We start from the raw sequence: 24,209 nt of genomic DNA, 5'->3' as shown, positions 1-24,209 counted from the left end.
AAATGTTTGTTTAGTCAGACTTTGTGTTAGAAACTTATATTTATTTCATGTGTGTACTTTTGCATAGTCCTGATACTGTTATTTTATTGTTTACCTGTAATGTAACTAAAGAAAGAAACACTAGCTTATGCCCATCCTACCTAGGGCATTGCAAAAAACCTCTATCAACATTTAAGCATGCATAAGGACAACCTATTTTTGTATCGTACTAAGTATTTTTAACTATATTTGAAAGCTGAGAAAGCCTCAGTCAGAAACAGACAGCAGTAATTGAATAAAATTGTGGTTTTTTAGTCCTTTCCTTTTTACAAGCCTCTCAGAGTTGATTTTTAACTCAGGAAAAGGGGGGGGGGTGTTTCTCTGGTGCAAACATGTCATCAAACATACAGCAGCTATCCATTTTCTCACCACATGTAGGCTTGCACATGGAAGAGTTTTGTACTTATCAAATAGCAAAATAAAGCGAGTTCTCCTTGGGATTCCACCCCAAGCCCAGGGAGGTTCAAGCTCCGTCACTAAGAGGGGTGGTGGTGGCAGCATTTTGAACCAACCGATAAAACAAAATAGTTTTCAGAGAAGCCTAGTTCTGCAGCTCGGCAGGGATCATTCAGCATTTCTTTCCCTCACATGAGCTTGCTCTGAGACAAAGGGTTTAATTAGCTACAACTTACCTTCTCTTTCCATTTGGCTCCTTGTGATCAAGGGGGCTCACTTCAAGCTCCCCCACACACTTCCCCAGGAAATTCCACACAAAACTCCTGTATACCTGTTTGCTAATTCTTGTTTGCTAAACTCTGGTCACTGATCTCCCTGGCCGCAGCCTCCTTTTTATAGAGAGGCTTCAAAGTAAGTCAAACAGGCTCAACAGGAATCTGGCCCCTCCCATCAGGTGTGACTCAGCTCAGCCCTACTTGGCTCCTTCTGCTGTCTCTGTCCAGGCAAGAGAGAAACTAAAACTGAAAGCTACATAGCCACAAAAATAAGCCCTGGCAAAAGTGAAACACAGACACAAACATTGGGACTCCTCCCCTAAAGAAATACCAGCCCCTCAAAATCTTCCCTTCCTCCTGTTTCTTTGAAGAAAAGTTGGTACGTTTCTGTGTGTGTGTGTGTGTGTTTTAGAAAAGCTTGCTACCTTCTCAGGTATGCTTCTATTATCAAGTAGGCTTCTAACTGAGGCTAATTATCATCATCATCATCATCATCATCATCATGTAAGTATGTAAGTAGGCTCAACAGGAATGTGGCCTTTTAAAATTTATTATTTTCTACAATGCCTTGGGTATCTTTCCATTAAAAGTTGGAGTTGGAGGCACTGCTTTGCAGTGGTTCCGCTCCTACCTCTCGGGCAGGTTCCAGATGGTGTCCCTTGGAGACTGCTGTTCTTCAAAATCTGAACTTTTGTATGGTGTTCCCCAGGGCTCCATATTATCTCCAATGTTGTTTAATATCTACATGAAACTGCTGGGAGAGATCATCAGGAGATTTGGTGCAGGGTGCTGCCAGTATGCTGACGACACCCAAATCTATTTCTCCATGTCAGCATCATCAGGAGAGGACATAACCTCCCTAAATGCCTGCCTGGAGTCAGTGATGGGCGGGATGAGGGACAACAAACTGAGACTGAATCCGGCTAAGATGGAGGTACTCATTGTGTGGGGTTGGAACTCGAGAGATGATTTTGATCTGTCTGTTCTGGATGGGGTCACACTTCCCCAGAAGGAACAGGTACACAGACTAGGGGTGCTTCTGGATCCGAGCCTCTCCCTGGTGTCCCAGGTTGAAGCGGTGGCCAGAAGTGCCTTCTATCAGCTTCAGCTGATACACCAGCTGCGTCCATTTCTTGAGGTGAATGACCTCAAAACAGTGGTATATCTGCTGGTAACCTCCAGACTGGATTACTGTAATACGCTCTATGTGGGGCTGCCCTTGTATGTAGTCCGGAAACTACAGCTGGTCCAGAATGCGGCAGCCAGGCTGGTCTCTGGGTCATCTTGGAGAGACCATATTACTCCTGTATTGAAGGAGTTACACTGGCTGCCGATATGTTTCCGGGCAAAATACAAGGTGCTGGTTACAACCTATAAAGCCCTAAACAGCTTGGGACCTGGGTATTTAAGGGAACGCCTTCTTCGGCATGAACCCCAACGCCCACTGAGATCTGCTGGAGAGGTCCGTCTGCAGCTGCCGCCGGCTCGTCTGGTGGCCACTCAGGGATGGGCCTTCTCCGCTGCTGCCCCGAGGCTTTGGAATGTGCTCTCTAGTGAAATAAGAGCCTCCCCATCTCTAACAACTTTTAAAAAGTCTTTAAAAACACATCTCTTCACCCAGGCTTTTAATTAATGTTGTTTTAAAGGTTTTAATGCTGTTTTAAAATATTATTTTAAAATTTTAAAATTGTTGTAATGTGTGTCGTCCCCCCCCCCACCATTTTTGTCTTAACAAATGTTTCACTTTGTTTTTATTCTGTTGTAAACTGCCCAGAGACACAAGTTTTGGGCGGTATAAAAATGTTTTAATAAATAAATGGGAGAGTTAAGGAAACATCATCATCAAATGATGATGATGACGACGGCGACGACAAAACAAAATTGCTATTGTGCTCTCCATGGGGGCATAACAATTCACTCATGAGAAAGCAGAGTGTGGTTAAGGCCATGCGAAGGTTGCAGAGGAGTAACAGCAGGAGAGAGGGCATCCCCTCAACTCCTGCCTGTGGCTTCCAGCGGCATCTGGTGGGCCACTGTGTGAAACAGAATGCTGGACTAGATGGGCCTTGGGCCTGATCCAGCAGGGCTGTTCTTAAGAAAACAACTCTCCATGGCTCCAAACACAGAACAATTTATCCGCTGGTTACATTTTGTTAAGCAATGTTTCCCATTTACACAGTCAACTCAAGTACTCTATTTTATCTGACATTAAAGATACAGCCACAATTCCTGCCACCATACCAATAAGTGCAGTGGGGTGCTTATCTCTTCTATGGCACAATTTACTTATGACCTTCTGCTCTTTCCTCCTCCTCCCCATTAAGCATGAAAATTTGTTTGTTTCTAGGAGGAAGGAATGCACAACATAGCAAGAAAAGTATAAGCATGTAGGATAACCTAAAGTCTTGTTTCTTGCTGCAAATGCAACATTTATATTTCACTTCTGACCTCTCACAAAAGCCTGATTACAATCAGAGTAGCAGAAATACAATATAAACAGAGATCTCTGTCAGCATTAAACTGCAGTGGCTGAAAAGCCTTTTGTTCAGCTAAACTTTAGTTATAATTAACCGAATACCCATCATTCTAAAAGGGAAGGATGGATGTTGCAAGGACTGGGATGTGTGCTCTGTGCAAAGAGATGCACTACATCCTAAAGTGGATTCTTCATCAGCAGGAGCTGGGGTCACGTATAACCAGGGATGGAAGAGATGAGAGGTGGTGCTTCTACCACAAGTGTCCCTAAATTAATGAATGCCTGTCATTGTTATTGGAGAAAATAAAATGAATGCACTGAGACACACCACTGGAATGGAGGCTTAACCTATTCCTTGCCCTGGCAACTCCAGCCACAGACAATCAAGGCTGCTCTACTCTAAGTCACCCTTCCATGGGTTCTGCTGAACAGCTAGGGTGTGACATAACCTTGGGAACTGACTAGTACATAAGATTCTAATATCACATTGGTCTTGCTTATATTCTGCATTTTTTTCATTTGAGTTTCCAGGTTCTGCCCTAATCAATTTCCACTTCAGTCCTATGCCTCTTTTACCCCACTCAAAAAGGTGGTTCAGTTCGAATTCAAGCCGAATTGGTTCGGTCAAACTGACCAGCCAGTCGGGTCTATTTGGCTGAACCAGTTCGGCAGTCCCAGCGGCAATACAAGGGAGAATTCTGGTGGGGGAATCCACCCAAGGGCAGCAGGGGAGCAGTGAGAAAGTTAACCCAAGGTTCTTACCCCCAGGCAGCCGGTGCCGCTGCTCATGGCGGCCTGCTTAAGGAAGAATGCGGTAGTGATTGGGCTACACGAGGGGGGCTGCAAGCAGTGGCCGGTTAGTACAAACCTTAGATTAACTTTCTCACCGCTCCCACCGTGCCACAGCCTTTCAATGTCTAACCCATTCACTTGAACTGGGCTTGGTTCAGTTCACAATCAAGCCGCCAAACTAGCCCAGTTCGCTAAGAACCGGTTCAACATCTAACAGTTCCGGTTCAACTTCTAACACTCTTATGTACCTCCCATTCCATAGATTATGTTACTCATCTCCAGTAATTCCCTTCAAGCAAACTGTATAGTAAGGCTTCTTAAAGCTGTGTCAGTAAACCTCTCTAAGTCATGACGACAACTACTCAGGTCGCCCAAAGGATGACTAAGGCAACGCAAATTAGAACTTCTGTATATTCTAGTCCTGTCTCAAAACTGCATTTCGATGTGGAATCCAAGCCTCAGTTCTGTTGATTTCAAGAGTGCGGGCATCAGGATCTTAAAACAAAGAGCTAAGAAATTAAGATTTAGGACAAATATACTCATTGTATTGCACCTCATCAGTCAATTCAGGAAGTCTTAGGAACTGGCTCTTCTGCACATCACCCTTAACTCATTTCAACCATCACAGATAGTACATACATACATACAGTTTATAACAAAAGTGCAACTGGTATAGCAATACTAACCTCTTACACAAGTCTCACACATCCTCACAGCTATATCGGTGCATACTACACACTATGTTATGTCAGCTAGATATATCCTTGGATACACGTCTTATATCTATTTCTGAAAGAGCCAAAAATGTGACAATTATCCATATGGACATATATCTATAGCACCTCTGAGTGAGACTGAAGTACTAGCAGAACAAGGTAACCAGCAGATAAATCAGTTTCACAAACATCGGAAGAAAAAAGCCATAAGGGAATTTTTAAAAAACCCATACACACCAAAACTCAAACTGCCCCAACATAATTTAACACAACAGAATGTTTGCTGAATCAGAGGGCACTTGACAGACAACCAGGCAGGCAGGGCTAATGGAAATCTGTATAAACAGGAGGGGGAGGAGGGCTTGAACAAAAAGAGCAGGAAATTTTTCAGTGAGAAGAATACTCCCCCAAGATTGTCACACCCCGTGTTTGCATAACAAGGATTCTCAGATATTGTTAACTAAAATTCACATCACCCCCAGCTGCAATGGACTTCGGCTGCGGATTATGGGAGTTGTAGTCAACAACAACTGGGAATCCCTGTTACAGTGAACACTAGTCACAACCTCTTCTGCTTCTGAGGAAACTAAATCCAGGGCTGCAAAACTTCAGTCCTCCCAGTATTTTGGAAATACAACTGCCATAATCCCCAGCTACAGTGGCTAATACTAAGGGCTGATGGTGAGTTGTAGTCCAACAACTGCAGGGGGGACGGGACTGTGCAATCCTAAATTAAACTAACTCTTTCGTTTTCTCACAGTGATTTCACACCAGTGTGTTTCTGAGGGGGGAGGGGTTTGACACATTTAAGCTCTTGGTGTGGGGGGTTAATGCCCCCCCCCAATAACGGAAGAACAAGAGTGAGAGAGAGAGAGAAAACTCTCCTGAGGAACAGAGTGGGAAATTGCACACTGAATGTGTTAAACTGCTGATCACTGTGCATGCGCATGTGCGCACATAGTCACACAAGAAATTCACAACATTCAGCATTTTTTTCACACTAGGGATAACTTTAGAAGAGTAGTACAACATTACATAGTCAAACACAGAACTGTTGGTGTGACATCCCCAGCCATATACTTCTTACATTTCACTCGACTGGACAAAGTCAACAATTACATAAACAGCTTGTATGGATACACATGTGTGGCCTTGTGCACATGTACAGTACTGTATAGAAGAGTCAATAACCACAGAATTAAGCTAGAACCTCTGCAGTATCCAAGTAAATTAGTCTGGAAACAAGAGATTAAGTGAGCTTCATAGATTATGTCCAATTCAAGTGGGAAGAGGAGAATTCAGAAACCTTCCACTTAAAAAAAAAAAAATTATTATTTTAAAAATTTGTATACCGCCCCAAACTCTCATTTCTGGGCAGTTTACAATAATAATTATTTAGATCACAGACAAGAAGATCATAGATTATACATACAGTATGTATATCCTGCAAATAGTACGACCCTCTGATAGTTTTGACATACTAAATGATCAAAAGAATGCTGTTCAATACTGGCAAAGACCAGCTTTTGTCTGTTCTAGACGTTTGACTGTATAAGCAGAGAGAAAAAGGCAAAACTAAAAGGAGCGCATTTTTAAAAAAAACTGTAGCTGCTCTGTGGACTTTGGGCAAGTTTTTGCAAAATGCTGCAAGTTTCAAAAATCTAAATCACTATTTTGAGCCTGTCCAGCTTGTTTATCTATCAAATTTGTATACCACCCCCCAAACTCACTTTGGAGACAGTATGGAGCTTTAAGGCCTTTTAGAAAATTAAGTAGTCAGTTTCAGCCCTGGTTACCATGGAGACGGATCCACAGCAGTGATCAGTAATCAGGCTATCATTATCAGCAGGAAGGCTAAGGATGGAACTGACCTGGAAAATTAGCTATGCCACTACTTATAAGGGTAATCCCCTACAACACAGATGAGGAAAGCAACTCTGATAATATACCAATGAATACAAACATGAACTCACTTGTGCATTCATTTATTTTATATATCCCCATAAGCCTAAAGTATTTTAAGCACGTAATTAATCTTTTTCAAGTCAGCACCAATGAAAGAACTGTCAAAGAGTTAATACTTATAGACAATGAGTATTTCAAAGAAATATCTGAATTTATTTGCAGAGAAACGAGCTTTAAAAAAATATTTTTGTTGAGATGCCTGTCTATATATTTTATTTTAGAAAGACACATTATCAAAATCTTGGAAGCAAGTTAGATTGTAAGCTTTTCAGTCATATCAGTTTTCCCACTGACTGGATGTTTGGAAGTTTCAGTGGTAACCCAATCCTGGATGAGGACTACAGAAGTTTAAATTAATTTAATAATAATAATAATAATAATAATAATAATAATAATAAGAAGAAGAAGAAGAAGAAGAAGAAGAAGAAGAAGAAGAAGAAGAAGTAGCAGCAGTAGTAGTAGTGAGGTACTACCTTATTCATAATAATAATAATAATAATAAGTGAGGCACTACCTCACTACCAGTGAGGCACTACCTTGGTGTGGTTGTGGGACTTCCGTGCTCTGAGGAAGGTGAGAGCAATGCCAGAGGTCCAACCATACTGGACAGGTCTCACCAGAGGAGCCAGACTAAGAGTGCCTCTCCCATCAACAATATGGTGAGATGTAACTTTAATAAATCTATACCAGATCGATCGTCACCCGGGTCAACAAGGACTGCGCCAGGTGCTGGAGTCCCTGGACATCTGGAGGCAAGTGGGCAACAGGACTCAGGATCTTCAGTTGTGCAACCAGGACTGAAGACAGCAAAGTTACTGGAAGAAACGTCGCTTAACTGAAAAAAATATACGAAAAATGCCAACAAGGAAATAATGATCTGCTATTACAAGTCTAGTCCAACTAGAAGAGGTTATTTAAAAAGAATGTACCAAATTTGGAAAGAGAAGCATCCAGACACAGAAATAACAGAACAAAGGCTAGCAGACCAGAGAAGATTCATTATAAGAAATAAAGTATTCACAGAAGTTGAGCTGAGAGAACTGCAAAGAGCAACACAAGTTCAAGATATGGAAGAAGAACTACCACCAACTGAAGAAGTTACTCAGGCGCAGTTGGAGGTGGTGTTGGAAATAGAGGATGCCACTGTTACTGAACTGTTTCAAAATCAAAACCAGGCAACCGCCCCTTTGCCTTCACCTCAAAAACCCGAATGCCGTTTAACAGAAAAGCAACAAGAACTAAAGCAAAAAATAACTGAGCACATGAACCAAACAACCACCAGGGTTCGACTTCCAGCTCTAAAAACAGTTGCCAAAAGACAACTTGCTCAGGCATTAAAAGATGTCAATGCTGCACTTGCAGAAATAACAACCAATAATTTGCAAGAAACAAACCAACTAATGTACAGTGCAGCAACAACAACAACACAAGAGCTCGGAAATAAGATCAATGGACCTGTCAAAAAAGAAAGTAGTACATCACCTAAATGGAAGATTAGAAAATAAAATCTACAGGCTTAGATCAGATGCTGGTAAATTGAAAGATATGAAAGACAAGAAGCTGAAGAACGAAAACACCAAACAGTATTTGATCCAAAAATACCACCTAGATTCAACGAAAATTAGAGACGTCCTGGAAATAATAAAACAGCAGTGTCAAAGAAGATTAACAGATACGAAGCCAGAATCGCACAACACAGACAGCCAGTCGAATCAGAGACGTTTCTACCAAAGCATAGAACGAGAAACTGCAAGAAACGTAGAAACACCAAATGAAGAAGAAACAGTGCAATTCTGGGGGAAATTATGGGACAATCCAATGGATTATAATAAAAAAGCAGGCTGGGTGAAAGAGGTCAAAAAATGTAACCAACAAATGCAAGCTCTAATAATAACACCAGAATTAATAAGTGAAAGAGCAAAGAAAATTAAAAATTGGACTGCGCCAGGCGACGATGAACTGCATGGCTTTTGGCTTAAACACCTAACAAGCCTTCATAAACAACTGTCAAAACAGTTCAATAACATTTTGCAAGGAGGTGATATTGAACAATGGCTAACAACTGGGAAAACTCATCATGAAAGACCCAGCAAAAGGTGCAGATCCAAGTAATTATAGACCGATAACCTGCTTGCCAACCATGTTCAAATTATTAACTGGAATAATAGCAGATGAAGTGATGTAACAATTATTAACTAACAAACAACTTCCAGTTGAACAGAAAGGAAATTGCCTGAACACCAGAGGCACAAAAGACCAGCTGCTGATGGACAAAATGATTTTAGAAAATTGCGAGAGAAGAAAAACCAATCTAAGTGTTGCATGGATTGACTACAAGAAAGCCTTTGATTCATTGCCTCACACATGGATACTAAAATGTTTAGAAACAACTGGTGTCAGCAAAAACATTCAGATATTTATTAAAAAAGCAATGAGCATGTGGAGTACACAGTTAACAATCAATGGCGAGACACTTGGACAGATTAGCATTAGAAGAGGCATTTTCCAAGGGGACTCACTATCCCCTCTGTTGTTTGTAATCGCCATGACCCCACTTTCACAAATACTAAACAAAACAGGCCTCGGATACCAAACATCTAAAACATCAAGTCAAATCAACCATCTGCTGTTCATGGACAATCTGAAGTTGTATGGAAAGTCCCAGTCAGAAATCGAATCACTGCTAAACACTGTCCATATATTCAGTAACGATATAGCAATGGAGTTTGGACTAGACAAGCGTGCTGCATTAAGAATGAACAGAGGAAAAATAACAAAAACAGAAGGAATAGAACTGCCCAATGGAAGCAACATCAAGAACCTGGAAGAGAAAGAACATTACAAATACTTGAGCATTCTCCAGACTGATAACATCGCACACACTGAAGTTAAAAGAAAAATTGGAAGTGAATATATTTAGTTAGAAAAATCCTAAAGTCCAAACTCAATGGCGGGAACACCATACACGCCATAAACACCTGGGCTATACCTGTTATCAGATACACTGCAGGAATAATAGACTGGACCCAGGCAGAGCTAGAGACGCTAGATTGTAAGACCAGGAAAATCATGACCATCAATCATGCTCTGCACCCCCGCAGTGATGTAGATAGGCTATACCTCCCTCACAGCTCAGGTGGAAAAGGAATGCTGCAAGTCCATCAAACAGTAGAGGAGGAGAAAAGAGGCTTTGAAGAATATATCAAGGACAGGGAAGAAGATGCACTTCAAATGGTCAATAACGAGAAACTATTCAACACCAATGAAACAAAGCAGGCCTACAAGAATGAACAAGTCAAGAACCGAGCAGAAAAATGGAGAAATAAGCATGGTCAATATTTGCACAATATAAGTGGAAAATCAGACATCACCAAGACCTGGCAGTGGCTTAAGAATGGCAACTTGAAGAAAGAAACAGAGGGTTTAATACTGGCTGCACAAGAACAGGCACTAAGAACAAATGCAATAAGAGCAAAAGTCAAAAAATCCACAACAAACAGCGTGCCGCCTTTGTAAAGAACCAGATGAAACAGTAGACCACCTTATCAGCTGTTGTAAAAAGATCGCACAGACTGACTACAAACAAAGGCATGACAAGGTAGCAGGGATGATACACTGGAACATCTGCAAAAAATACAAGCTACCTGTAGCCAAAAATTGGTGGGACCATAAAATTGAAAAAGTTGAAGAAAATGAAGATGTCAAAATATTATGGGACTTCCAACTACAAACAGACAAACATCTGCCATACAATACACCAGATATAACTGTAGTTGAGAAGAAAGAAAAACAAGTTAAAATAATCGACATAGCAGTACCAGGGAATAGAATAGAAGAAAAAGAAATAGAAAAAAATCACAAAATACAAAGATCTACAGATCGAAATTGAAAGGCTGTGGCAGAAAAAGACCAAAGTAATCCCAGTTGTAATTGGCACCCTGGGTGCAGTTCCAAAAGACCTTGAAGAGCACCTCAACACCATAGGGACCACAGAAATCACCATCAGCCAATTACAAAAAGCAGCTTTACTGGGAACAGCCTATATTCTGTGACAATATCTATAACAACAGCAACAACATTGACAATAAAATTCAGCCATCCCAGGTCCTTGGGAAGGACTCGATGTCTGGATAAAACAAACCAGTCAATAACACCGGTCTGACTGTGTAAATAAATAAATAATAATAAATCTTGGAATGTTTTCAATTTTTTAATTGCTGTTTTAATAATTGGTTTTGTTTTTATTGGGTTTTTCTTTATTTTTTTGAACGACCTAGAGCCTTTGGAGTCAGGCAGTATATAAATAAAATAAAATAAAATAAAATAAAATAATAATAATAATAATAGGAAAGGGCCCGATAATTAAAGTACCAAATCCAGTCAATAACATCTAGTAGACAGTGTGTAAATAGAACAACTAGTAACATGAATAATGACCTTAGTTTAGATATGAATACAGATTCATAAGCTTGCCACCAATACTAACACTTGGTTGCTTCGTTTCAACATCTGCTTGCATTACACACTTATTTTGGCTAGCCCCACCGAACTCAGCAGGACTGATCCCAAAGATTAAATTGCAAGTGTCTCCAAAGTTCATCTCTGGGACATGAACTGTTTAGGCCATGCCATTTGAAGAAACATGCCCATTTAAGGTCACTACAAGGAACAAATATTTTGTAAAGGGAACTTGTTTCTCCTTTCTTATACTCATTGTGGAGCATCAGAAGGTCCCCATAACGGCTTCACGCAAAAAGAACTGAGTTCAATCTATCACAACACATATGAGCCTATAGTTTAAGCCTCCATGCTTTCTCTTTAGAGGAAAATCTCACAAAGGAGATGCCCAAACCTTTCAGAACATGACTTAATTGAGCAAGAGAGATGCTTCTAAATAAAACTTTTGTTCTTACACTTACAAAATGCAGGGTGTGTGTGTGCAAAACATAGCAATGCTGCCACGCTAGTTTCTGTTCTGAAGTCACGCAACAAAGAAAAAGGGAATTTCCCCCCAATCATGAGTTGCCTCCCTAGGCAAGCTGCTTCCCCGCTGCACCACAGCAGCTGATCCTCTCCACTTACCTCCTGCAAATCTGTCTTCCTCCTGACATCCGTTTGCTGTAAAGAAGTTGCAGCCACATTTCCCAAACCTATGCTGGATACTAAATGTCCCATATGGAAATCCCAAATGCATCATGCCTTTTTTGCAGTTGTCACACGCATAGCGAAAAGTGTTCATAATATGCTACCTACAGGTGCAGTACAGACTTCCAAGAGGCTTATTCATTTGCAGCCGCTTATCTTTTGCTTCTTCCAAAGGCATCAAGATAACTCTCTGAAGTAGGCTAGACTGCTAGATAACGTCTTGTGAACACATCAGATGAGTTTTAAGGCTGTGCCTGTACCATACTAGTGCTTATTAGCTTGGCCTTGGACAAACCTGGCATTACTGTAGTAGGAACTGATTGTTCTGGAAATGCCCCACTGAACTAACTCCATATTGTCATAGGCCACAGATGTGTAAGCTATGGGGGGAGCATTTAAACTCAACGCTCTAACCACTGAATTAGGTTAGCTCTTTGGATTTTTGTACAGAGATTAACAGAAACGTGTGTATGACAGGAAGTGTTTTCATTCTTATCCATACTCCACTTTGGTGTTGTTTAAAGCACTCTTCCCACTCTGCACCATGATTTGAATCTTGTTGTCCGATGTCACAAAAAACTGTGCTCCCCTTCTAATCTCATGTCTAGAGAGAATTGCATGATGGCAGAGGATGAACATAGAAGCAGAGCAGGTAAGGAATAATTGCTAAGGAGGCTGGTGTACTCAACAAGATTTCTATGCTGAGTGGCGTGTGGACCATATTTGTATACACCCAGCTACTACACCCCCTAGCGCACCGATTGTCTTTCTGCTCTGGCTCTAGAACATCACTCAGCATGCTCAGTCACCTCCCTGCCCAGCTATTCTGTCACTTCTCCCAGACTCTGTCTCAGCCTCAGGCAACTGGGTTTTTCCCAGGAGTCGAAGCGATGCAACTCTATTATCCCCTTTCAGCAAGTTTTGAGGGTTGCAAATGGCATTTTTTTACTGTTCATGGGCTTAAGACAGGGTCACACAACTTTGGTCCTACTGCAGATGTCAGACTACAAGTCCCATAAACTCCTGCTAACTGGGCTAAGAGGCGCCTTTTTAATGTGGTGATTCTCTTTATTTAGTGGGGGAGAATCTCTTGGCGGTTTTTGATACTATCCACCCCCAGCACAGTACCTCCAGTGACTGTTGTTGGTGTCTATCTTATGTTTCTTTTTAGACTGTGAACCCTTTGGGTTCAGGGATTCATCTTATTTATTTATTTGTTATTTCTCTATATAAACCACTTCGGAAACTTTTGTTGAAAAGCGGTATATAAATATTTGTTGTTGTTGTTATTGACCACTATAGCTGGGGGTGATGAAAATTGTAGTCCAAACACAGTTGAAGGGTTGAAATTGTGCAACCATGGCTTAACCTCTCCCTGACCAAGATGCCTATGGAAGTGTCTGACCATATTGAATGTGTGTACCTAAGTTTGGGGACCAGGGATAGATTGGGACTTCCCTTGGTGTACCAATCGCCCCGCTGCCCAGTGGAGTCCCTAACTAAGCAGACGGACTTGGTCTCGGGCTTGGCGTTGGAGTCTCCCAGGCTTGTGGTGCTGGGGGACTTCAATGTCCACTTTGAGACCAATTTGTCTAGGGAAGCTCAGGAGTTCATAGCGGCCATGACAACTACGGGCCTATCCCAAAGGGTCTTGGGACCGACGCACATTGCAGATCACACGCTTGATCTGGTCTTTCACTCTGATGAAGGTGGTGTTCCGTGGGTGGGGAATCCTGTGTTTTCCCCACTGTCATGGACGGACCACCATCTGGTTAAGGTTGGACTCACAGTCTCACCCCACCTTCACAGGGGCAAGGGACCTATTAGGATGGTCCACCCGAGAAGGTTATTGGATCCAATAGGGTTCCAAGAAGCCTTGGAGGTATTAAGTGTTGGCTCTGCTGGTGTTCCTGTTGATGCCTTGGTGGAGAACTGGAATAGCAAGCTCACCAGGGCAGTAGACATGATCACATCTAAGTGTCCTCTCTGACCCGCTTCAAAATTGGCCCCTTGGTATACAAAGGAATTTCGGGGGCTGAAGCAGCAAGGTAGAAGACTGGAGCACAAGTGGAGGAAGACTCGACTCGAATCGGACAGATTACAACACAGAGCACATTTGAAGATCTATGCTCTGGCAATATGGGCAGCAAAGAAACGATTTTTTTCGGCCCGTATTGCATCTGCAAGTTCATGTCCAGCGGAGTTGTTCAGGGTTGTGAGAGGGCTAGTGAGTACCCCTCCTCCCTTGAATCAGAATCTGGAACCACCTGTTGCCCGCTGTGACGTGTTTAATTTTTTCTTTGTGGATACAAAGAATCTCCCGCATTTGGGCTGACTTGGATTTAGACCCCACAATTACTGCAGCGTCTGAATCAGAGGTGTCCAGCGACTCCTCTTATGTGGTTAGGCTGGATCAGTTTCAGTTTGTGATTTGTAGGGATGTGGACAAGCTGCTTGGAGCAATGTGGCCTACCATCTGTTCTCTTGACCCTTGCCCAAGATGGCTAATACTATCTGGCAGGAGGGTTGTTGTAGGAGGTCTAGTAAAGATCATAAATGCTTATCTGAGAGAGGGTAGGATGCCTCCTTGCATTAAGGAGGCAGTTATTAGACCACTTCTGAAGAAGCCTGCCTTGGATCCCTCAGAGTTGAGCAACTATAGGCCTGTCTCCAACCTTCCGTGGCTGGGCAACGTAATTGAGAGGGTGGTGGCCTCCCAATTCCAGGCAGTCTTGGATGAAACTGATTATCTAGACCTGTTTCAGACCGGCTTTCAGGTGGGCTATGTGGTGGAGACTGCCTTGGTCAGCCTGATGGATGATCTCCAATTGGCAATTGACAGAGGAAGTGTGACTCTGTGGGTCCTTTTGGAGCTCTCGGCGGCTTTTGATACTATCGACCATAGTATCCTTCTGGAGCATCTGAGGGGGTTAGAGGTGGAAGGCACTGCTTTGCAGTAGTTCCACTCTTATCTCTCGGGGCAGATTCCAGATGGTGTCTTTCGGGGACTGTTGTTCTTCAAAAGCTGAACCTCTGTATGGTGTCCCTCAGGGCTCCATATTGTCTCCAATGTTGTTTAACATCTACATGAAACCACTGCGACAGATCAACAGGAGATCTGATGCAAGGTGTTATCAGTATGCTGATGACACCCAATTTTTTTTCTCCATGTCAGCATCATCAGGAGAAGGCATAAACTCCCTAAATGCCTGCCTGGAGACAGTGATGGGCTGGATGAGAGGTAACAGGCTGAGGCTGAATCCAGATAAGACGGAGGTACTTACTGTGTGGGGTCGGAACTCACGAGATGATTTTGATCTGTCTGTTCTAGATGGGGCCAGAGTTTCCCAGAAGGAACAAGTATGCAGTCTGGGGGTGCTTCTGAACACAGAACTCTCCCTGTTGTCCCAGGTCGAGGCTGTGGCCAGAGGTGCCTTTTATCAGCTTCAGCTGATATGCCAGCTGCGTACATTTCTTGAGATAAATAACCTCTGAACAGTAGTACATCTGCTGGTCACCTCCAGACTTGACTACTGCAATGCGCTCTACGTGGGGCTGCCTTTGTACGTAGTCTGGAAACTGCAGTCAGTCCAGAATGCGGCAGCCAGGTTGGTCTCCGGGTCATCTCAGAGAGACCATATCACTCCCATCTTAAAAGATCTACACTGGCTGCCAATAAGTTTCCAGGCATAGTACAAAGTTTTGGTAATAACCTATAAAGCCCTAAACAGCTTGGGCCCTGGGTATTTAAGAGAATGCCTTCTTTGCTATGAACCACACCGCCCATTGAGATCATCTGGAGAGGTTAGTCTGCAGTTGCCACCGGCTCGTCTGGTGGCTACTCAGGGACAGGCCTTCTCTACTCAGCGACAGGCCTGCCCCGAGGCTTTGGAACACGCTTCCTGCTGAAATAAGAGCCTCCCCATCTCTTACCACTTTTTAAAAGGCAGTCAAGAGGCATTTGTTCACCCAGCCTTTTAATTAGACAGTGTTTTAATTGTGTTTTATTAGTTTTAACATTTTAAATTTTAATTGTTGTAATGTGTTAATCTTTTAAACGGTTGTTTTTATTGTCTTTTAAACCACCCAGAGAACATGCGTTTTGGGTGATATAAAAATATAAATAAATAAATAAATAATGCAGAACTGTTCTCCCTCTATTCCTGCTCTTGCTTCATTGCCTTGGGGTGTGCCACCACTCCATTTGGAAAGACGCTGATCTGAATGAGCTTTGACGAGACACATTATTATTTATCTGAAGTGTTTAGTTTAATGAACCTTTATTATTTTAACTCCACAAAGAATTACTAACATTGCAATGCTACGCACACTGACTTGGATGTAAATCCCATTGAACTCAATTAGATCTACTTTTGAGCAGGGTGGATTTGATTTAAATCAAACTGATTTAAATCACGATTTAAATCACTAGCAGGGTGGATAAAAATCAATGATTTTTTTAAAAAAATAAAAAAAATTGGATTTTTTAAATTTAAATTGGATTTTTTATTTAAATCAGATTTTTTTGATTTAAATCGGATTTTTTTGATTTAAATCGGATTTTTTTGATTTTTAAAAAAAATCATTGATTTTTATCCACCGTGCTAGTGATTTAAATCGTGATTTAAATCAGTTTGATTTAAATCAAATCCACCCTGCTTTTGAGTAAACATATGCAAAATTGGGCTGCAGGTTTGTATAAAAGTGGATCTTGAAGTTGTGAGTTCTTAAATATGACTTGAAAGCCATATGTCTGCCAATGATAACAGTCTTTTTTAAGTTTTTGCAGATGATAATTAACAATTAGCTCGCAGCATGGGTTTATTAAAGCAAAAACAACAGTTACAAAAGCAGCTATACACCAATCAATCACCTGCGTCCATTTAAACTCAATGAGATGATATGTGAAAATTCAGTCACTGGTCTTTAGAAAGTGTTCGTCAGAAGTTACTACACTGAAAATGAAATTTACAAGCAAGCCAGTGACTAAAGAACAAGGAGTCCTTCCAGTGCAGTTGTGCCAATTAGACCAACTTCTCAGTGCATATTATTATTATTAACATTTATATCCCATTTTTCCTCCAAGAAGCCCAGAGCGGTGTACTACATACTTAGGTTTCTCCTCACAACAACCCTGTGAAGTAGGTTAGGCTGAGAGAAGTGACTGGCCCAGAGTCACCCAGTAAGTATCATGGCTGAATGGAGCTTTGAACTCGGGTCTCCCTGGTCCTAGTCCAGCACTCTAACCACTAAACCACGCTTAGTTCTAGACCAGGGATCCTCAATGTTGGGCCCCCAGATTTCTTGGACTTCAACTCCCATAATCCCCAGGCCCAGTGGCCTTTGGCTGGGGATTATGGGAGTTGAAGTCCAAGAACATCTGGGGGCCCAACGTTGAGGATCCCTGTTCCAGATGACCCAACACAGACAGAATCTGCTGCTGAATCTTAGCAAAGAGTTGTTTAGTAAGGCTCTCTGTTCAGAATTGTAAGGAGGATGCATTATGACCCTGCTATCCAGGGCAACTTAGACTTTTCTTCCTGCAATGCCGATTCCCCCCACACCACCTCAATTACATTACTGTCCTCTCCATAGCACCTAGCATAAAGCTGACACTGGAGTGTTAACCTACTTGTAAACATGCTCCTTTAATCCACATTGCTTTTCTTATAGACTAAAGCAGCTCTCCATCACATCTATCTTTCAAATATCCATCAACCATTCAAAAAGCAAAAGCATGCTGCTCTTATAATGGAACTAACATGTAAAGAAACTATGGCTGCATTCTAAAAAACGACAACACGTAAAAGTATCAACAGCAATGCAGCTGCAGTTCCACCAGAGAGCCCCCAGAACAGAAAGGCAATGCCAGAGCTCCAAGCTGAAGAGGGCAAATAACGGGCATGAAAAATATTTCTCGGAACTCCCTCCTAAAGGGAACCAAGAGTCAAGCCCACTGCAGAGAATGGAGGACACAAACTAACTAAGGAGTGCAAAGGGGTTCCTTCCCCACTTCAGCAGATCTTGACCTCTTTCCCACAAACAACCCAGCACTTTCAAGAGACAAGGGAGTCACATTGAGTGGGAAACAAGGGTGGCTGGGAAAGACTGACACAGAATATCTGCCACCCTATGAGTCTGACCCAGTGCCCTAGAAACGAGAGGCTAGAGGGCAGTAGTTGGGGAAAAAGACTACCAGCCATGCAACTGCAGCATCTGTAGAAAAGGGATTTCTCTTTCTAAAATTAAGTTTCATACACTCAGTTCCAGATGAAAGAAGAAAGGCGTCTCTCACTTCACAGGTAGCAGTGGGGCATCTGTCATACCACGTAAAAGTAACCGTAGTCACCAACCCTGAAGCAGGGTTTTCATATTGCAAGGACAAGACATATTAATGACAGCATGCACCAACAGTTCACAGATTAGTGTGGGCATTGGGCATGGGGGGTTGAGAAGCGCCTGCTTCCCCCTGAAAGCAGATCTGTGGGGATGCCTACCTCTCACCCCACCCTAGCAAGTCGCAATCCAATAAAGGGAAGAGACTTTTGAAAAGCCATGAAAGATCATGGGTATTTTCTCTCTCGACACAAACACGCAAACGATACAATACTCTGAACATGTCTTGCAACTGTTTGAAGGAACTCCATGACATTTGAGCAAACAGTTTTGGCACCCCATATCCACCTGCTTATAGTTAGTTTCACCACAACTTGTGGTGAAGCAACAATGGGGAACACAGCAAAGGAACTGAAGCAATTGGATTCCCACTTTGGGACTGAAGGGTGGAAACCAAAATCATTACCACAACAAGGGTGAAGGGAGGCAACAGGTGTCCAACAACAGGGTTTCCATGGTGGTGACAGAAGGGAGCACAACCAGTACTTGCTTAAAAAGAAAAGGGAAGGGATGGTACAAAACCTTGCAACGATGTCGAAAGAAGGGGAGTGTCATGCTTGCACAGAGAAGATAAGAAGGGTCTCCCCCACGGAAAGAGAAGAGCAAGAACTGTATCAAGGCCACGCCAGTCATGACCTACAGCAAAGCGATGGTGAGGTTACAAATGGGTGTCTTTAAAAGGGGGGGGGGGTGCAGCGTGGACCACACTTGGGCATTCCCAGACAGGGTTGCTCAGTCCTACAAAAAGGAGGAGCTGGTCTTGTGGGAGCAAGCATGACTTGTCCCCTTAGCTAAGCAGAGTCCGCCCTGGTTGCATCTGAATGGGAGACTAGAAGTGTGAGCACTAGAAGATATTCCCCTCAGGGGATGGAGTCCTTCTGGGAAGAGCATCTAGGTTCCAAGTTCCCTCCCTGGCTTCTCCAAGATAGGGCTGAGAGAGATTCCCTTGGAGAAGCCGCTGCCCATCTGTGAAGACAATGCTGAGCTAGATGGACCTATGGTCTGACTCAGTATATGGCAGCTTCCTATGAAGCAGAAGCTTGCATATGTTCATTTTTCCTTCTAGAAACAGAGATCACACTCATTTGCCTACAAGCCTCTCAGAGAAGCTTCTAAGGAAAAAACCACCCCATGAATAAAAATCAAGAATGAAACACAACCACGTGAGGTGTGGGGCGGGGGGGGGGAAAGAGGAATTGTGCATGGGGAGGAAGAAATTATGCGGGGGGGGGGGCGGATTATGGGTGCCTGCAATTCCCACCCACGCCCCAGATGGAGGAACGGGAAGGGGGGGGCAGCTGGCGGGGGGTGGGGAGAGAAGCTGTGCAGGAGGAAAGGAGCCGAGACCGATGGGGAGACCTGGGGGCAGAGGTTAAAAGGGTGCCCGTTTATCTGTGAAAAGTGGGGGTGGGTGGGAAAGAAGGAAGGCTGAAGAAGGGGATATTACCACTCGACCCTACAGGGAAAAGGGGATGGAATTAAAGAGTGGAAGCGGCAGAAGCCTCTTTCCCACCCCTCACTGACCAGGAAAAGCAGCCTTATTCTGCAAGGGGAGAGGGAGCTAAAGCCTGCGCCCACCGCCTCAAGCAACCCATACCTGCCCCAGCCGGGAGCTGCCCCTTCCCACGGAGATGGAGGGCGAGGGGGCGCTCTCCTCCTGGGCTGCGCGCGCGCCCCCCACTTCTGCCTTCTTCCTGCTTGCCTTTCCTCCTTCGCCCCCTTCTCAGCGCTGGTGGTGCTGGAAATCAGCTGACGGGCTCCTCCAGCTGCCGCGACTCCTACTGCAAGTGTCGCAAAACGCCCGTGCAGCGCTTGGCGGCGGCGGCGGCAGCAGCCTTAGCAGAGAAGGAAGGGAAGGGATGGGGCTGTCATCGCGGGCGAGCCTCCCTGGCCATGGCAACGGGAGGGGCGGGGCCAGCCGCGCGGCGGCGGGAGGAGGGGGTTGGAGAGAGGCCGCGTGAAGAGCTGCGGAGGACCTTCTCAAGCACGTTATTCGGGAGCGGAACTGCGCGATCATTTAGGGATGTTCTTTTGCACATTAACGGTGTGTGTGGGCGCCCCCCCCCCACGCACTATTAATGTGCAAAAGAGGCTTACCATGAATACACACACACTTAAGACGCAAAGGAGCTTTATTACACGCACGCACGAACTCTCCTGCGCCTTAATCGTGCATGTATACAGATACATATCAATGTGCCAAAGAGCTTATTATATGCAAAAGCGCGTTTGTGTGTGTGTGCGCAAAAGAAATATATCCTGCATACACACACACACGTGTGTGTTTATATACCAATTTGTATATCAATAAAACTCTTTTGCACATTATATACGATTCTCTCCTGGCAGCCCTTTAAACTCACACTATGAAGTTCCATTTGAGAAACTGAGGCTGTCTTGGTTCATACTTCTTTGGGAGCAGAACTCATTGAAACCAGTGCCATTAGGTTGCTTAATAGGCACAAGAAAGTGCTGCATCATGGCTCCATAAAGAGTTACTGTACTTCAGACTAATGGAAACGTAGTCCCGGTCTATGCCTCTGCTTACCATTTGGAAAGGAGTTCCACTGATTCCCAAGTAAAGTGTATGTGGATTTGCAGCCTTAAATTACCGTTGTGCTCTCAGAGAAAGGGGAATTAAAATAAGAGGAACGAGGGCTACTATGTAAAGAGAGAAGTACTTACCTCTACTCCAGAACCCTTTGCTCTTGTGAATGTTTATTAGAATATGGCTTCAGGCTACAATAACAGAGACAAGGACCACTGAGACAGAGCAGGACTTGGATATATCACACATCAAATCAAGTTTGGCCTCTATAAACTCTGGACAACTCCTAAAGCTATTCCCCCCTTGGTTTCTTAAAACACAGCATGAAACATGAAGTTCTGCTAATGAGCAGCCAGAAAGCTGGAAATCCGCAGGAAGCTAAATTCATCTCTTACGCCCCTGAGTCCCCAAGAAAGTTAATTGTGCTTAAGTCCCAATGAAATTAATTGGCTAGTTACACCCAATAGCTGTAATCATATATGCAGTTGATTGCGAGCAAACCAACCCCATAGAATTCAGTGAAAAAGCATTCCTACTACAGTGTAAAAGGGTCACAAGATCTATGTTTGTAATCAGTTTGGCACATCATTCCAGAATTCTAGTGGGGGAAAGAAATGGGAGAAATGCCCATTTGCATGCCCAGAAGCAAGATGGCTGCCAAAGCTTCAGTGGTTCTATGAACCTAAATCTTGCCCAGACGTAGGATGGCTGCCAAAGTGATGATAATTACTTGCGCCTCTAAAAGGAAGAACTGCACTTCCTTACCCACAAGAAAGATGATGAAGTTAGCATGAAGTAGACCTCTGCTCGCACCAGGGCTTTCTCCTGCCCTGCACTAAGATGGCAGCCGGAGAGTCAGAAGATCACTCATAGAGATAGAAAAATTACTAGAGTCTTCTACTTTTACCCTTCGTACTATGCTTCCAGACTAGCATTAAAATCGATTTCTCATAGACTTAACAGCTAGACTGAAACACTATACTCAACTTCTCTAAGACTCTTGTTCTTTCCTTAAGGTTGAACTGATAGCTGCTCATAGAAATCAATCTATAATTGTTCAGCAATCAAGACAGCAAATATGAGCTTTCACTTTTTACTTCAAATGGGGGGAAATTCATGGTTAATAAATTTACTTTTTTTTTAGCTCAGTCTTCTTGACTTGCCTTGGGGTTGGTATTGGCAGGGCAAATGTTTAAGTTGAAGAAATCGAACTAGTCCCCCAACCTCCTTTGAAAGAACATAGGAAGCTGCCATATACTGAGTCAGACCATAGCTCCATCTAGCTCAGTACTGTCTACACAGACTGGCAGCTCTCTCAGTCCTATCTCGGAGATGCCAGGGAGAGAACTTGGAACCTTCTGCTCTTCACAGAGCGGTTCCATCCCTGAGAGGAATATCTTACAGTGCTCACACTTCTAGTCTCCCATTCATATGCAACCAAGGCAGACTGCTTAATAGGGATGTACATGGAACCCTGGATTTGCGGTTCGAAGCTGGCAAGGGGTGCAACTTTAAGGGCAGGGGAGGGTACACTCGCCCCTCCTGCCACCTTTTCCCCGCTGGCGCTCCTTCCTGGTAAAAACATTCAGGGCGGCAGCGTACCTCTCTGCCGCCCCTTCCCCGGACTCGGCTGGAAGTGGCCGGAAGTACCGAGTGCACCCGTTGCATGCACACGCCCGTCTGAAGCGCACACACACGCAACAGGCACATGCTGCCTCGAAGGTTTTTACCAGGAAGGCGCACTGGTAGGAGGAAAGCAGCGGGAGGGATGAGTGCACCCTCCCCTGCCCTTAGAGTCGCACCCCTGCCGGCTTTGAACTTCGAACTGGCCCCAGGGTTTGAACCTGTTTGGAGGCCCGTAAAAGAACCTCCGAACAGCTTCGTGCACATCCCTACTGCTTAGCTAAGGGGACAAGTCATGCTTGCTAACACCAGACCAACTCTTGTCAGTATCTGCCTTTAATTTCTGAGTGGGCAAGGTGCTACCAAGTCAGAGCTGTGCTAAAAACCTGGATTTCTCCAGTGCACTGGAAGAAGAGACCAGGGGCGTAGCAAGGTTGGAGTGGGCCCAGAGACAAGATTTTAAAATGGGCCCTCCCCCAAAGTCCAGGGCCTCCGCACACCCCAGGCCCCCAAGGATTTAAGTCTGATATTCCAAAATAAGTATGCTGCTTGCAAATACATTTCACTGAATACACACACACACGTCACAATATATAGCAATAGCAATAGCACTTACATTTATATACCGCTTTATAGCCGAAGCTCTCTAAGCGGTTTACAATGATTTACAATGTATATAGTGATATACATTGAGTACTATACATTTGTATTACTTTTAATGCCTAGAACACACTAGAAAGATGAATTATTAAAATGGGCCCCTCGCTGCAGATTAGCAAAGGAGACTTTCAACCATGCAGGGTGAACCTATGTTTGTTTTCTCAGAATTCTGAACAAATTCAGTCAAGTTTGATTGCAGGAGGTTTTTCACAGGAGGCTTTTAAAGCCCTTTAAGACACATCTCCTCTGGAATGGAGGTGCTGCATTCACATGTTGGCCAGATTTACCCTGAAGTCCCTGCAAGTTATTGGGGAGCAGTTCACACACAAGAAAAATAAAATAAAAGCACCACACATGCTTCATAGTTCTCACTCAGACCTTCTGGGTTGCAAAACAACTTGAACATAAGTGCATTTATAAATGAATGAATGAATGAATGAATAAAATTAATAAAATACTGTTCCAGAAGTTTTTGCAATTTTCTGCCATGAAACAAGCCACTTATAGGACTTTTTAGATAGTTTTTTTTAAGTCAGCAAATTTTCCAAGCTGTTTCAAAATAAATATTCAGAGACTTCTCGGTCCCTCCCCCCCCCCCATATCCAAGCCCTATGGCAAGCAGATCCCTATATATGGGGTGGGGGGGTGGGAAAGGTAACCACAAAAAGGAGTTCACACTCTACCTGGCAAATGCTGGTCTGGGTTAAGCAGTGCAGCAAGGGGTCTTCTGCTGCAGAGAACACTCTGGCTGCCTCCTCCTTCCTGGCTGGCTTGGGCCCTACTCGAGTTCAGGCTTCACTGCGGCCTACACGGAGGCCTCCGTGGAAGCCCCGCCCACCCGCCGATCAGCTGGGAGGCGGGAGAAAAGGAGCTCTTTGCAGCTTGTCTGCTGCTTCCATTGCGGCCAGCAGAACAAGCAGGAGAGACGGCGAAGAGGGCAAGTGGCTGAGAGGCTATGGGGCTGGGCAGGGGGCAATGGGGAGTCACATGAGGTGCCTCTGGGGTGCCCCTCCAGGCAGTGGGGCCCCCAGACAACTGTCTCCCCTTGCCCTATCATTGTTACGCGCCTGGAAGAGACCCTCTAAAACAGGGGTGGCCAAACGATCTAAATCGTAGCAGGGAATGAGGGGAGTTGTAGTCCAACCAGAGTGTGCCTCTCGCCAGCCCTTCTTGTCTGT

General features: G+C 43.8%; 1 protein-coding gene across 3 annotated transcripts in view; it reads right to left on the bottom strand.

Moving 5' to 3' along the window:
* Positions 1-23,817, bottom strand: part of WDR7 (WD repeat domain 7) — a 316,220-nt gene extending 292,403 nt beyond the window's left edge. Inside the window, exon 1 of one of the 3 annotated variants that reach the window (XM_053295511.1) lies at positions 23,715-23,817. The gene's annotated coding sequence lies outside the window, so the exon portion shown is untranslated. Of the gene's footprint in view, positions 1-19,797; positions 20,021-20,885; positions 20,904-23,714 lie in introns of those variants that run through there. The other 2 variants (XM_053295512.1, XM_053295510.1) reach the window with 2 other exon arrangements.
* Positions 23,818-24,209: the final 392 nt, after the last annotated feature.

Source organism: Hemicordylus capensis, chromosome 2 (genome assembly GCF_027244095.1).
Source record: "Hemicordylus capensis ecotype Gifberg chromosome 2, rHemCap1.1.pri, whole genome shotgun sequence".
Lineage (NCBI taxonomy): Eukaryota > Metazoa > Chordata > Lepidosauria > Squamata > Cordylidae > Hemicordylus > Hemicordylus capensis.
The sequence above is the reverse complement of the archived record's forward strand: the minus strand, read 5'-3'. Positions and strand labels throughout refer to the sequence as shown.